Source organism: Silene latifolia, chromosome 7 (assembly GCF_048544455.1).
Source record: "Silene latifolia isolate original U9 population chromosome 7, ASM4854445v1, whole genome shotgun sequence".
NCBI lineage: Eukaryota > Viridiplantae > Streptophyta > Magnoliopsida > Caryophyllales > Caryophyllaceae > Silene > Silene latifolia.
Genome location: NC_133532.1, coordinates 7,806,810 through 7,822,143, shown reverse-complemented (window position 1 = coordinate 7,822,143; position 15,334 = coordinate 7,806,810). Strand labels below are relative to the sequence as shown.

Here is a 15,334-nt window from a genome sequence, read left to right as displayed (position 1 = left end):
TTTCTTTAATCAAATACCTTTAATTTCACCTTCGATCATTGTATTGCAAAAACCGACGGAGAAAGGGGTGATCGGAGCAAGGTTGGCCGGAGAAACATCGATCGGCGACTAGACTGACCGAGCAAGGGGTGTTGAATGGAGGTGGTGTTGGTGGTGAAGGGAGATGAGGGAAGAGAGAGAAAGATCAATCGGCGAGAGAATGAAAAAAATGACAAAGATAAAATTGTAAAAAACATATGTAATAGTAAAATCCGTATGTGAAAAAGCACACCCCTTCTTCAATACATGGGTACCAATATTTTAACCTAGACACTTGCTTTTGCAAGACCCAATAAACATACAATCAAGTGGGCGACAATCATATTTTTCTATTGGTATAAGTATAATAACCTATAGGAATATAAAGACCATTAAATATTCTAAGAAAGGCAAATTCTTGTTTTAAACGGGCCATTTTCGTCGGATTTTTTGACCACTTTATTGTCAAATGTAACCATAATAGTGCGATTAGTGTTACAACTTGTTGGTAGCTTTTGTTTTCCAAAAGTGATCATATTTGGCTGTACATTAATCTTAAAACACCCTCTTATTTTTCGGGTGAAAATAGCCCGTCTTAAGAGAGACCGGTTCTATAGGAAAATAACCAATAAACATACGACAACCATATTTTCCTGAGAACAAAAAGCAAGAGATCACAATGCAACTTGTAACGAATGGACAATGCCGTTATTGCGTTGTAAATAATTAACCTATATGGTCATGGTAAATTTTATTAAAAAAATAATGCATCATCAACTTGATAGCGGTCCACTAATATTAGGTGATGTAGAGCATATTTGGCCTAGTTTACTTAACATGAGTTTTTATTTTTTAAGTTTAATTTTTCGAAATAGTTTTCAAGAAATAAAAATATGAAATCGATGCTTCTATTTTTATGGGCAAAAACATGCTATTTGAGCTTTTGAGAATATATTATTAGCTTTAAAATGATATATTTGGCCAAAAAATGTTTTAAAGTCCAAAAACATTTTAAAAAGCAGGATCGTAGACCGATAGGCTGTAACCTCTATAAATATGGCCAATTTCCATGAATATATCGTACCACCAAGCAACAATTAGCAATTATCTTAAGTTACATTTATCTTCCTCTTTTCTGAAAAAAAAAAAAAAACAAAAACTGTTGATCGTGAGAATGGCTACTTCTTCTGCAATCGGACACATTAAGCCAACTTTCATCGTATTTCCTTTCGTCATTCCCAACCAGGTAGATTTGTGTAAGACGGCATCTCAATAAATTATTAGAGAGATCACTCTTTTCACTTTTATTATTTTTCGTAATCCTTTTATTATTAAACTTGAGTCAAAATAACTCTTTCATTTAATACACACATGTTTTCATAATATCCACTACCATTTTTGTTAGGAAATCATTTAGGGGGCGTTTGGTTCAAACATTAGGTATGGAATGGAATGAATTCTAACTCCAAGGGGGTATGGAGTTAGAACCCCATACATGTTTAAAGTTGTTTGGTTCAATCCGGGTATGGGAATAATAATGTTTTGGGTGGAATGGAGTTGGAAACTTGGGGAGAGAGATGGGTATGGGATTCCAAGGGGTTGGAATGGAGTTAGAATCCATCAGGTATCTAACTCCATTCCAAAATGCTCCAACCAAACATTGGAATGGCCTGAATCCATTCCAATCCATTCCAAAAGTTCCAACCAAACACCCCCTTAATATTACACGCATTATTATCAGAATCCCAATTCGATCCTACAATTTTAAGACTTTACGATGCAAAAACACTTTATCCATCTCGTTTGTAATATTCTATTCATGGTTATAGAAAGTAGAGATGCTACATTTGAAAATTTAAGAGGTAGGAATTAGGATCATAAAATCTTATAATCCTACGTTACGGTTTTATCATTAAAGAATAAATAATTTTTTTATATAATGACATTGTAAAACCCGGATTTCGTGTAAGTTGTACAAACATATTCATACAATGATACTAATTTATTAATTAGCAATAATTTATGAATATATATATATATTTATTAAATTAAATATGTGCTTTTGGTCTGCAATTTTATGTTTACGAGTAAGTTGTAGAAACATATACATAACATTCATTGTGACCGTTTTTGTTACGAAAGCATTTAATATTAAACGTAGCCATTTTACTACTTTTTATACCGCTCTTATCCTGATTATATCTATTCAAACACTTTTATAGTGTGTGAGATCTAAATTATAAGACCGATAAGTTTTAATATATGCAGGTTTCGAACAATGGAGACGACATTTCGGTCCCAGTGTAGATCGAGCATGATGAAATGACGACGCTAATGCAATGAGTTGTATATGGGATTATGTATTTTAAGTTTGAACTTGCGCTCCTCTTTCATTTGCTTGTTTGACTTTCATTTGCTTGTTTGACCTTCAGTTAAAAGTTTGCATGTTCCTGTTTGATGTTTTATTTTTACCTTTGTACATTGTACCCTGTCAACTCATTGTTATGTATGTGATAATATAAGTTAAGATTAATGTGTTCTTAATTTTTTTAGACGAAAGGTAAAGTATGGAATAAAAATAAGGATTATTTAATGAGAATACTCTGAACTATCGGGTGCTTCTCAAAATACTCCAAACCCTATTTTAACTACCAATATTCCCAACTTTTACACCCCTTTGCTTATATTAGAATGAGTGGACGGTCTACTGCTAAGCGAGGTAAAGAGGTTCTAATCCTTTTTTTCTCTTCTACCGTCATATATGTTGCATCAACACCATTATTGCTCTCTCTTCACCATACCAAATCGTCATTGACGATTCTCACCAAAACGCCCCCATTGGTCTACTATCAGACTCATATTCCAATTAATTGTTGGGATCTTTCAATTTTATGGTATTGAATTTTTGATGTGCAAGGTGTTAGGCTCAATTAATTTGGTAGCTATCTTTGTGATTGGTTATAGATCTCCAACACATACATAATAGGGACGCATTCACTCAACATAATAAAGTTGTTAGTTTGAAAGCTATTCTAGATTTCAATTAATTTGGTAGGCTGAGATTGGTTATTCTATGTTTGTGGCTGACAAGAATTTCTCCATTCCTCAAGCTTTAACAAATTTTAAGCTGGGTTGTTGTACATCCTCCTTGTGCTTTCTGGAAAAAAAAAAGTATAACCACCCTCAAATTAGGAACGGATCTTTGGTTAAGAAATGGGGAAGAGAGCTTAAATACTCTTAGGAATAGATCTTAATTATCACACGCTGGATTATGTTGTAAACCCGAACAAATCTAACGGGTTGTCGTCTTCTTTTGCCGTTTCTTTGTTTCTATCTTCCAGCTTAACTCCCAAAATTGGTACTCAATAAGTCAATTTTTTTAAATGTGGGAGAGAAAATGAACCTGGAAAAGAAAAAAAAAAAAAAAAAAATAACAGGAAAAGGAGGAAGATGAAGAGGAAAGGAGGAAGATGAACGCATCTGAAAGGGTTAAAGACTTAATGGTGAGTCAACTACAAATTACCTGCTAAAACAAGTTAATAAAAGACCTATTCTATTCATAGAGAATGGGTGTAAAAGTTCGTAATATTGGTAGTTAAAATAAAGTTTGGAGTATTTTGAAAAGTACCCTCATACTTCGGGGTATTCTTATTAAATAACCCTAAAAATAATGATAAAAAGTACATGAAAGTATGAAACAGTATACTTTGCACTTGAAAGAGTAATTACATTATTCACTATCGAGATTGAACCCGAAGCCATATTCATCCCAGCATGGTTCCACCCACACCCACATCCATTCCTACACGAACATCACCGATTCCCATTCCCACACCTACACCTACACAGTGGCGAATCTAGGATTTCTAGAATGGGGGTGATTAATAATATTTACACCAAAAAGAGTAATAGCAAAATATCATTACTCGAATAACTCTCAATACAATTTACGCTAAGGGCGTAGGGGCAATAAAATACGACAAGTTCTCTCACGTTGAAAACTATGTAAACTATTTTAATCCGTTTAATTTTTACACCAAAAAGAGTTCACCAAAAAGTGTGGGAATGGAAAACTATTTTAATCCGTTTAATATTTACACCAAAAAGAGTAATAGCAAACTATTTTAATCCGTTTAATTTTTTTTTTTATAAATTAATGGGGGTGAGGGTTCACCCCCATCACCCCCTAAACTACAATAGTATTGTATTTTGGAGAGATTTAATAACTATAATTATTATTAGTTGTTGATTATGTTAGGATAATGATAATTAGGATGATATACGTACTTAGTAACTTAGATGGAATAAAGTTGTGCATGCATGGATTGGAGCATGTCACTATAGTTTTTTTGATCTTACGAAATTGTTACTATTATCAAACTATTATAATTATACATAGTTGTTTTATTATTTGTTTTTATTTAGTGATTAATGCATCTGTCCTTTCATCCTTGTTACGTTTTAACTTTTAAGGATGACTTGTTCAGTATTCCTAATTATTCCGTGCATGTATAATAGATTAATATCGGATGCAATGGTGCATGCATATAGTGTACGTAAGGGCAACTACCAGACCAACGTCAGGAGGGACGAAGCTAGGACAAAATAAATACAAGGGCCGATTTTTATTTTGTCTATATAAATTGACTCATCAATCATCATAGACTTCCAACCAGCATTGGGTCAGCGACGTCGTCTATTCTTGATAAAAACAAGTTGTAGATTATTATACAAACTTACAAATTACTCCCTCCGTCCCGATCAATTGTTGTCCTTTGTTTTTGGCACAAAGACAGAGGTAATGAGGGATGGTCAATTACTAAATGACAAGTGGAATAAATTAAGTGTGAATGATTAAATTACTCAAACAAATTCATTCTTAAAATAGAAAAGACAACAAATGATGAGACACTCTAAAATGAAAAAGGACAATAAATGACCCAAGGAGAGAGGAGTAATATTTTGTATGTTGTTGACGGGCTGAAAGTCGTATGCCTATCAAATGTAAATTTATAATCACTTACTTACTAAACTACTAAAACAGTAATATAGAGAAAGTAAGGGTCGAACCCACAGAGAAGGACTAAGTTAACTAATGTGTATAAGAGTAGAGAGTAAAGTAACCAGTTTAAGGGGGATTTGATTTGTTTGATTTATTAAAGAACTAAGACTAAGCAAATAATGAAATAGATGAAATTCAAATGGTTTAAAAGGTCTTAGACCCAAGCATATATCCACACTCAATAACAATTGATCATTGTAAGACGGTTTCAATTACTAATCTTGATTACTCTATCGTGAATGTAAAATTCCAATTCTCCTTACGAATAGTCAATTAAAACGAATCCCGTTCTTAATCAACCCGGACTATTAAACAACCCTAACAATCCAGTTCAAGGTTTAATTCAACAGCAGCAATATAATTTAGAGAATTCGATAGAGAATAAATAGCGCATACAATCCACTTGCACTTTAGATATTTATGTGAATCGCTTCTAAGTAAGTACTAATATCAAACCATCCCGTTCAATACTAATTGTTAGATGTTATTCACCATAAACCTAATACGATAAATGGATGCTTAATTTCCGTCTTGCATGCAAATCAACCATTAATCCAACTCGACATCTTATACTTGATACTTGGATTAAATCAACCGACTTATAAAGCTCTCACATGTTAAGTTTAAATTATTGGATGCGCATTCATGCATTTAAACCGTTTTATCAACTTTTGCATTCAAACCAACCAAGATCGATCAAGAGAGGCCGCTACATGGCGGGATTGGGTGTCCGATTAAAGGGCTTCCCAATACGTACCTTCACCTCTTACTCGGAAACTTTGGATAGTGGACGACCTTACCCAGGTTTTCAACTTTTTAGGCCGTCGTAATGACGATTTTCAAACTCGGTTTTCTACAACCATTTCAAATCACCTTTTACGCCGTTATAATCGCCGCGTTTAGACACGGATTTTAACCCGTTTCGCGCCGACAATGGCTCTTTCAAAACCCGAGAAAAGCACACACCTTTTCTCGAGACACTTTCGAGATCCCGAGGACCATGCACCGTCCCCGAGACCTCCTCAAACATTTCAAACTCGATTTTCAAAACATACAATTTTGAATTTCAAAAAACCGTCTTGGGAAACAGTACTTTGTTTTCCGAGCCGACTCAAACTCAAAACAGTCTTTTGCAAATAAACTTAAGACAACCCTTTCAACTGACCGACTTGCGGAGATCTCTATCTTCAGAAGCCGTCCATAAAGCGACAAATGAATCTTTTTGAAAATTTCTATTTTCGAAAATTTAAGTCCACCATTCCAATTCCGCCTCGTGTCTATCGAGTCGAAGCAAACGTACTTATGGGTCTTTACTTATGAGTCGTCTCACCAAGAAACTCGTTCAATGGCGTCACGCTACTACATTGGACGCGTGTCAAAAGTTCGGTCAACACCGTCACGTCATAAATCAGGTCGGCACCAAGGAACCACACACGGTCACCCTCGTCTTGTTGAGTCTGATATTTGTCTCGTCCTTTGCGTTGTCTGTAGGAAATATCGGTATACTTCCTTTAATATAATTAGCATTATAACGAAATTATTATAATGAAAACTAGTCATAAAAGAATTTGCATAAACAAAAAGAGAAGAGATTAATAATCAACCTTTGGTCCTAGCAAAAATGGCCTAAGAACAATATCAAAATGATATTCTCTTAATTGTTGCACCCAAGATGCTCCGAGAAATGCCCCTCAAATTGCTAGAATGAGATCCCCAAATTCACTAATTAATTTAGGATTTTTGTGATTTTTTGATGAGAGAATATTAGGTCAAAAGGAATGAGAAGAAATGATCTCCTCTTTGCCCTATTATAACCGTGTAAATGAGAGTCCAAAGGGGGAGATTTTATTCTTCCTCTTTTCTCTCTTTATTTCGGTTTTTCCACCTACCAAAAATAAGGAAATTAAATCTTCTTATTTTGGTAGTATACAAAATGTATATAAAGTGTATTATTTATAAATTGTCATTTATTTTATTCCGTATTAATAAGTCTCTACACACAACGACTTGCAATCGATTTATTAATGCGATTCGTAATAATTTATTATGACAATATCGTATAATATATACTTTAACTATAAATTTCGCATATTTATAATTAGCTAATTAAATATAACCGATTACGTTTAATTACGAATTAACATCTTAATTCGTTCAAGCTAACATTATATACATTAATTAAATATAACAATTTATATTCAATTTACGAATTTGTGATTAATTCGTCTCGGCTAATATTATTTAATTGTATTAAATAATCGTCTCATCATCACATTGACTAACTGTTTAGTCAAATACATGGACTAACCTTTTAGTCACGTAAGGCATCAATGTGATTACATTTTCATAATCACATCTCTCAAACACATCCTTTTGGTGTGACTTTTAGGGACCAGTTGATCACCGCCATCGGTATGATAATAACGTCAAACTTTCTAGCAAGCCAACCGTTATTAAGTAATCGTTAATCAACTGATAAAATACGAAGTATATATACCCTTGTGAACCTATAAGAAATTTATAAATGTTATCACACTAATTTTGGAGGACACAAGCTAAAGCTCCAACATTGTCTGCGTTCAGTCATTGAACCGTGTCAGATTGAGTTGTAATGTGAGCCGTTTTTTCGCCTCAAAGCCATAGCCCCGTCTTCAACTTCGTCCATCACCGCTCTTAAGGTAGTGTACCTCTTAATTCTTAATACATTATATGTCCCACATTGAAAAATAATGTAGGCGTGGAGTATATACTACGTATAAATAATAGAATTGTCCAACATCGAAACATTAACAAATTGGGTTAATCATATGATTATAAATATGAGGCATCCTTGAAACTTAGGTATTAACCCAAATCTTTTGAGTCTCTTAAGTATTGTCTTAAAGAGATCTTAAAAGTTTGTATCATATCTCCATAATATGATATAAAAAAATAAAGTGGATATTTTTTAATTATTATAATATATATTTCATATATTATATATCCAAGTCATGTTTATAATTTTTATATCAAAATTTTACATTTCATTTGATATAAAGCTACCGTAAAAAAATTATATAATTGGATTTGGGATAAAAAAAATGAAATTATTAGAGTATGAATTTCATATCATTTGCACAAAAAAAAAAAAAAGAAAAAAAAGTACGATTATTAATAGACAATATAGGATGTCGAACTAGGTGAGAAATAGAAGACATGCTTCTTAGTATGTTATATGTAACGCATTGAAAAATAATGTAAGTGTGATGAACATACTACGTATAAATAGTAGAATCGTCCCACATCGGAAAATTACCATAAGGGAGGGTCATCCAATTATAAATAATAGAATTATCCCACATTGAAAGATTAACATAAGGTGTGATGATCCTATCATCATATATATGAGTAGTCCTTTAAACTTAAATATCAACCCAAAATCTTTCGAGTCTCTTAAGTATTCTTAAAGAGCTCTTATATGTTCTGATTGTCTTATATGTTACATTTGTTGTGCTCTAACAGATTAAATGGTTCTGAGTTGTCTTATAAATAGTAGAATTGTCTCACATCGAAAGATTTAACATAAGGTGTGCTGATCCTATTATTATAAATAGTAGAATTGTCTCACATCGAAAGATTAACATAACGTGGGGTGATCCTATGATTATAAATATGAGTCATCCTTGGAACTTAAATATCAACCCAAAATCTTTTGAGTCTATTAAATATTGTCTTAGATAGGTCTTATAAGAGTTTGTATTATTATCCCCACAATAGTGAAATTTATTTGTATTTTACTTTTTATTTTGGTGGTTTCACAATTATATAATTATATATTGTTATATCATCTCATTTTCTACTCAAATTTAGTAGTTTAGCAATAAGTTATTTATTTTTTAATTTTTAAGCTGAATTTTTAAATAGCGAACATACACCAGTAGTATTCTTATTATATAAGAGACTTTAAAAGTAACGTTACATAATGTTAATTTTGCAAGTTTTAACATTTTTTTCATCTAGAGAGTTCAACCCTTAAAAACTACTTAATATTTATAAGAAAAAATGTTAATTTTATACGTAAGAAAAACTTTGGACTTTAGATAAGATTTGTTTGTTAGCAATAAGATAAAATTTCACAAATTTTACCTATATACGTGTGAAAAACTTTAGAGTCTAGATAAGATTAGTTTGTTAGTATTTGCTCATTATTAATCAGATCGGATGTTGAATGTATGAATATTAACATATAGTATTTGCTCATGTTTCTAAATATTAAATATAATTACTACGAAGTATTAGATATAATGAGTATCAATTGTCCGTATTTCGGGATTCGGGTTGGATGTCGAGCTAGGTGTGAAAAAGATGGTGTATTTACTAGTATGTTATTTGTCCCACATTGAAAAATAATTGAGGTGTTGTGAATATACTACGTATAAATAGTAGATTTGTCCCACATTAAAGATTAGCATGCATAAGGTAGGGTGATCTTATGATTATAAATAGAAGCCATCCTTGAAAGTTGGGAATCAACCCAAAATCTTTTGAGTCACTTAACTATTGTGAAAGAGAGCTCTTAAGAGTTTCTATTATTAACGGTTAAAATTAAAATTTAACAAACTATAATTTTGTTGTCACTAAATTGTACTTATAGACGGATTTATCTTTTACGCCTTTACGGTAGAATGATAGCAATAAGTTCATCATAGGAGTATACATTACACGTGCTTTGTGAAAGAAAGAACAAAAAATGAACTCTATGTATCAGTAATTAGGAGATTAATTATTATTATTATTATTATTATTATTATTATTATTATTATTATTATTATTATTATTATTATTATTATTATTATTATTATTATTATTATTATTATTATTATTATTATTATTATTATTATTATTATTATTATTATTATTATTATTATTATTATTATTATTATTATTATTATTATTATTATTATTATTATTATTATTATTATTATTATTATTATTATTATTATTATTATTATTATTATTATTATTATTATTATTATTATTATTATGTAAGAAGGTCTTATTAATTGAACCAAAAAATTGAAATGACTAACTTATAAGAATGGCATGTGTAAGTAAATTGTCCATATTTGAATGGTAGGTATATGGTTCAAACAAAATATATATATACTCCCTCCGTCTCAATCAATAGTTTACATTTGATTTATTCCTCCTATCAAAATATAGCAAATGTAAACTATTCTTTAATTTCACACATGTCTTTGTATTAATCATAAGGGTTATTAAAGCGCTCCCATTGGCTTACACTTATGATGATTAGTACTCAATAAATTTTGCTAAAATTCGAGATAACAAAGCTTTAGAGGCTACTTAATGTTTAGAATCAAGTACGTATCAGGAGACCATAAGGGATTAGGATATTTCATTTTTTTTAGAATTATGTGACACCCGTATTTGAACTTCGAAACACCTATCTTTATATTAATCATAAGGGCTATCAAAGCGCCCCGATTGGTTTACACTTATGATGATTAATATTTAATAAATTTTGCAAGAATTCGAGATAACAAAGCTTTAGAGGCTACTTAATGCTTAGAATCAAGTACGTATCAAGAGACCATAAGGGATTACGATATTTCATTTTTTCGAAACACCTATTCGATAATGTTTTATAACTTAGTTTTAAAATAATCAAGGTCATTAACCTCAGGCCCGTCTTTGAGCCCGTACATTTACGCACAGAGTCCCAAAAATTTAAACCCTAAAAAACCAATTAACTTCATATACCAATAGAGCACATATATTGATATGAACAGGATATTGTCTCATTGGATTGTCATTTGGTTTCCACTGACACACCCGCATTCGAACCCTCACATGCCGATTTATTTTTCATTTTTTATATTGCTTGCACTTAATACTATAGTAGGCCGTCATTACGTAATGACCTAAGAATAGTGGAAAATAATTTTTAGTTTGGCTCATAAAATTAAGTAACTAATACTTTTATATTTTTACGTGGATTTCATGTATTACACTTATTTCATTTGGTATCCTAAATCAACTTCATAATAATAAAATATACGGAGTAAGTTAAGTTTCATGGTATGTTACCGTATAAATTTAGATTTATATAAATTTAGACAATTTCCACTTAGAACAAATAAAGGGCCCCATTTTATATTTTCGCAGAGGGCCCCTAAATCTCCAAGACGACCCTAATTAACCCGTACGAAGTATTGGCTTTCAAACTAGTGGTTATAATACTCAGAATAATGAATTGATTTTGTTGTTTAACAATTATTAATATATTTTTCTTTTTTAAAATTATTAGAGTTTATCAATGAGTGAAATTAATGTTTACTTGTTTATCAATTACGGAGTAACCGTCATTGTTCGCACCATACTAAAGTTGAAGTATTCTTGTACCATTTAGCGATGCCCCGATCTATAGATAAGCATTTGCACTATTATCAATATTACGTGATGATTTGCATATGATGCTATAGGCCATAAGTGTAATATGGAGACTTAGTTTTTGGTTAATTTGTTGCTAAATCAAGGAGATCGACTTTGTTTTTCTTTAATCAAATACCTTTAATTTCACCTTCGATCATTGTATTGCAAAACCGAGCGGAGAAAGGGGTGATCGGAGCAAGGTTGGCCGGAGAAACATCGATCGGCGACTAGACTGACCGAGCAAGGGGTGTTGAATGGAGGTGGTGTTGGTGGTGAAGGGAGATGAGGGAAGAGAGAGAAAGATCAATCGGCGAGAGAATGAAAAAAATGACAAAGATAAAATTGTAAAAAACATATGTAATAGTAAAATCCGTATGTGAAAAAGCACACCCCTTCTTCAATACATGGGTACCAATATTTTAACCTAGACACTTGCTTTTGCAAGACCCAATAAACATACAATCAAGTGGGCGACAATCATATTTTTCTATTGGTATAAGTATAATAACCTATAGGAATATAAAGACCATTAAATATTCTAAGAAAGGCAAATTCTTGTTTTAAACGGGCCATTTTCGTCGGATTTTTTGACCACTTTATTGTCAAATGTAACCATAATAGTGCGATTAGTGTTACAACTTGTTGGTAGCTTTTGTTTTCCAAAAGTGATCATATTTGGCTGTACATTAATCTTAAAACACCCTCTTATTTTTCGGGTGAAAATAGCCCGTCTTAAGAGAGACCGGTTCTATAGGAAAATAACCAATAAACATACGACAACCATATTTTCCTGAGAACAAAAAGCAAGAGATCACAATGCAACTTGTAACGAATGGACAATGCCGTTATTGCGTTGTAAATAATTAACCTATATGGTCATGGTAAATTTTATTAAAAAAATAATGCATCATCAACTTGATAGCGGTCCACTAATATTAGGTGATGTAGAACATATTTGGCCTAGTTTACTTAACATGAGTTTTTATTTTTTAAGTTTAATTTTTCGAAATAGTTTTCAAGAAATAAAAATATGAAACTGATGCTTCTATTTTTATGGGCAAAAACATGCTATTTGAGCTTTTGAGAATATATTATTAGCTTTAAAATGATATATTTGGCCAAAAAATGTTTTAAAGTCCAAAAACATTTTAAAAAGCAGGATCGTAGACCGATAGGTCAGAACCTCTATAAATATGGCCAATTTCCATGAATATATCGTACCACCAAGCAACAATTAGCAATTATCTTAAGTTACATTTATCTTCCTCTTTTCTGAAAAAAAAAAAAAACAAAAGCGTTGATCGTGAGAATGGCTACTTTTCCGCAATCGGACACATTAAGCCAACTTTCATCGTATTTCCTTTCGTCATTCCCAACCAGGTAGATTTGTGTAAGACGGCATCTCAATAAATTATTAGAGAGATCACTCTTTTTACTTTTATTATTTTTCGTAATCCTTTTATTATTAAACTTGAGTCAAAATAACTCTTTCATTTAATACACACATGTTTTCATAATATCCACTACCATTTTTGTTAGGAAATCATTTAATATTACACGCATTATTATCAGAATCCCAATTCGATCCTACAATTTTAAGACTTTACGATGCAAAAACACTTTATCCATCTCGTTTGTAATATTCTATTCATGGTTATAGAAAGTAGAGATGCTACATTTGAAAATTTAAGAGGTAGGAATTAGGATCATAAAATCTTATAATCCTACGTTACGGTTTTATCATTAAAGAATAAATAATTTTTTTATATAATGACATTGTAAAACCCGGATTTCGTGTAAGTTGTACAAACATATTCATACAATGATACTAATTTATTAATTAGCAATAATTTATGAATATATATATATATTTATTAAATTAAATATGTGCTTTTGGTCTGCAATTTTATGTTTACGAGTAAGTTGTAGAAACATATACATAACATTCATTGTGACCGTTTTTGTTACGAAAGCATTTAATATTAAACGTAGCCATTTTACTACTTTTTATACCGCTCTTATCCTGATTATATCTATTCAAACACTTTTATAGTGTGTGAGATCTAAATTATAAGACCGATAAGTTTTAATATATGCAGGTTTCGAACAATGGAGACGACATTTCGGTCCCAGTGTAGATCGAGCATGATGAAATGACGACGCTAATGCAATGAGTTGTATATGGGATTATGTATTTTAAGTTTGAACTTGCGCTCCTCTTTCATTTGCTTGTTTGACTTTCATTTGCTTGTTTGACCTTCAGTTAAAAGTTTGCATGTTCCTGTTTGATGTTTTATTTTTACCTTTGTACATTGTACCCTGTCAACTCATTGTTATGTATGTGATAATATAAGTTAAGATTAATGTGTTCTTAATTTTTTTAGACGAAAGGTAAAGTATGGAATAAAAATAAGGATTATTTAATGAGAATACTCTGAACTATCGGGGTGCTTCTCAAAATACTCCAAACCCTATTTTAACTACCAACTAGTTTTATGCCCGTGCAGAAATTGCACGGTCTACATTGATAAAATTTATTGAATATATATTTTATTGTCAGAAAAACCACGATTAGGTATTATATTATGACATTTAAAATTTTTGATTATAATTCATATTTTTAATTTAAGAGAATGTAAAAATTGGTAAACGAAATGTGTCGCAGACTATTTATAACCCGTACTCTAACTATTATTCGACCCTTGTTCACTTTTACCCGTATTTTTATCCTGACATAGTTAATCTGTTTAACGTAATCTAAATTAACCCGACTTGCATAATCCAAATGCAACCATAATGAACTGATTAAGCTCGTTTACAGGCGACTTGATGTGAATCAATATAAAAAAACAATACCAGAAATAACCATATAATAATACACGTGGAATCCAAATTGTTCGATCTAGCCCGAGTATCGCCGCTTTAAGGTTACTGGGTCAAGTAATAAGAATAGGTCAAAGTAAAAGATTTAGATTTGTCTTATATGCTAAAATGAGATGGGTACTTACCCGTTTTAATGTTAAAGCGGGACACTTTTATTTTAAGGAAGTCTAACTGGAGACAAACCTAACACCATACATAAAATAAAAATTGCATGAATATGGTTCAAATAGTAATTTTCTATTACTTAGAATAGATTAAAAGTAATGTTAATTAATACATGTCTTAATCAACATTCCTAATATGGGTCAAACCTGCATTTTATTTATCCGAAAGAATTATAAACCCAATTATTTGACCCATAACCTCCCATATTCATAAGTCATGTAACTCATAACCCTCCAATCTCCATGTACCCGCATTCTTCGTAAATTTTGCTGCCTCAAAGTGTAAAACACATAACCCTACTACTGCCAAAATCTTGCCGCCTTATATTTCACCCGCTTCTCATTACACTTCCGTCTCACCTTAGCACTATCGCCTCTTCAAGACTATTGGTGCGCCAATTGAACTCTTAATCTCGCAGTTCTGCTCTCTCTCTCTCTCTCCCTCTCCCTCTCATCCTTCATAAACTTTTCTTGTATTCTACGACTTCAATTGTAAAAAAAAACGTAGGTGAATTTTTTTGGCCATATTTTTCGGGTTCAATAATTTTTTTTATTTTTTTTATCAAAACAATTCTGATTTTTTTTCATATTTAACGAATTTTAACAATTAATTTTTTTCTTTCTAACCATTAATTTGAAATCTCGAAAATTTTTGGAAACTTACTTTATTTTCAAGTTTAAATTTTTTTTTTTCAGTTTCAGTAATTTTAATGAATAAATATAATTTTTTAAAACTTTATTTTTCTATTAAATGATTAAAACTCTAATTTCC

General features: G+C 31.3%; 1 long non-coding RNA gene across 1 annotated transcript; it reads left to right on the top strand.

The window, feature by feature from the left end:
• Nucleotides 1-12,841: 12,841 nt before the first annotated feature.
• On the top strand, nucleotides 12,842-13,897 carry LOC141590854 (uncharacterized). Its single transcript, XR_012520524.1, has 2 exons — nucleotides 12,842-12,895; nucleotides 13,615-13,897. It is a non-coding gene; the product is annotated as an uncharacterized LOC141590854 (long non-coding RNA).
• Nucleotides 13,898-15,334: the final 1,437 nt, after the last annotated feature.